General features: G+C 41.3%; 1 protein-coding gene across 1 annotated transcript in view; it reads right to left on the bottom strand.

The window, feature by feature from the left end:
• The window catches only part of SEL1L3 (sel-1 suppressor of lin-12-like 3 (C. elegans)), a 117,924-nt gene that overhangs the window by 105,821 nt on the left and 10,329 nt on the right, over positions 1 to 1,774 (bottom strand). The gene's annotated exons all lie outside the window — the stretch shown is intronic.

Genomic DNA, 1,774 nt, shown 5'->3' with positions numbered 1-1,774 from the left:
AAAAAAAAAAAAAAAAGGGTTCACAGTGGAAACTGTATCTTCTGCAAATGGCAGAGAGAATAGGAGAAGGGCTGGCAATTCCTTTTGACCAGTCATGGGAAACCTGTGGGAAGAGATATATAAAGAAGGGGGCACAGTGCAAACTGTCCGTGCCACCCCCCCAGGAGAGGTTTAATTGTTTTATGTTCTCGTTCATACTGCCAGATTACAGGGAGGAAACACATATAAAAACCATCTCATAATTAGAAGCAGAGAACGTTACAATGGATGAGTCTGGTGACAAGCCAGTCTACTCTCTTATCCTGCAGATAAGAAAATGACAATCAAGAGGTGACATTCTCCAACACCACACAGCTGGTGAGTTAGCAAAGGCAAGCCCAGAAACCTGGCTCCTCTTCTAACTGCCCGCCCACTCCCACCTTCCCCACGCCATAGCAAATGATATCAGTGGTGACTAATGGTCACCATTCCATGGCCGCCTGGAAACTCTAGGCTAAATTCTGCTTCCACATGAATAGGGATGCACCCAGCATTTGTCCATGAACACTGGTTTATTCATTCAGCCAGATGTGCCAAGATGTCGCCCCTATCCTCAAGATGCAAATCACAGTGTTAAGTCCACAACAGAGTTTCACCTAAGGCCAGAGATCACTGGTGCTGGTGGAAACCGAATCAGCCGATGGGTGACCAACACGCCTTATTCCAAAGCAATGCCCCAAATTTTTGCCTCACTAATCCCACAAATGAGTCAAATGTCAAATAAGACATTTGCTTATTTTGTGAGACAAAAGGCAGCCCAGCGCCCAGGACATGCAGAGGTGTATTAAATATCACACTTCCTTTTTTCCCAAAGAATGACTTGAAACCTCTTCCTCGTATACCTTAAAAACTCACCCAGGCTCAGCTCTCTCACTACAATATTTTTCTGAGTGGGGATGGGGGGTGTCAGATTTTTAATGCTGATGGATGCTAGGACCTCCAGTGAAAACCTCTTTTAAACAGAATGCTGGGGGAAAGGCCATTTGATTTTACTAGAAAAGTGCAGTTCATAATAACCACGTTCATTATTTTACATCTCACTGCTAAAAGTGCACCAGTCCACTTTTCTTTATTAATTAGCGCAGCACCCTGAGCATGGTTTCAGTTTTGTTTGATGGCCCATGCTTATAACATTGTGGATAATGGAGGTATATACAAGCCGGGTGCTATGGCTCATGCTGGTAATCCCAGTGCTTTGGGAGGCCAAAGCAGGAAGATCACTTGAGCCTCAAAATTCAAGGTTACAGTGAGCTATGATAGTGCCAATGCACTCCAGCCTGGGCAATAGAGTAAGGCCCTGTCCCCCCAAAAATAAAAATAAAAATAAGAAGGCATATACACATTTCACCACGTACTCTCCACAGAGCCGTCCCTTCAAATTCTGTTTCTAAAAAACTCTCCATATACTCATTTGAAGATTATTTCATTTTCACCTGTTTCAAAGTCTCAGGTACAGTAAAAGTTACCTCAAGGTATACAGGTGCTACATATATGTTATTCAACATGGTAGTTACAGGTCATATTAAGCACTTGTAATGTGGCTGGTCTGATTTGAGATGTGCTGTAAGTGTAAAATATACATTGAATTTCAAAGCCTTCGTATAAAAAAAAAGGGCTGCAAAATACCTCATTAATAATTTTTATATTAATTATATGTTGACAATATTTGGACACACTGAATTAAATAAAATATATTAATATTCATTATGCCTGCTCTCCTTACTTTTTTATTTTT

The sequence above is a fragment of the Mandrillus leucophaeus genome, unplaced genomic scaffold (genome assembly GCF_000951045.1).
Source record: "Mandrillus leucophaeus isolate KB7577 unplaced genomic scaffold, Mleu.le_1.0 Scaffold1498, whole genome shotgun sequence".
NCBI lineage: Eukaryota > Metazoa > Chordata > Mammalia > Primates > Cercopithecidae > Mandrillus > Mandrillus leucophaeus.
The sequence above is the reverse complement of the archived record's forward strand: the minus strand, read 5'-3'. Positions and strand labels throughout refer to the sequence as shown.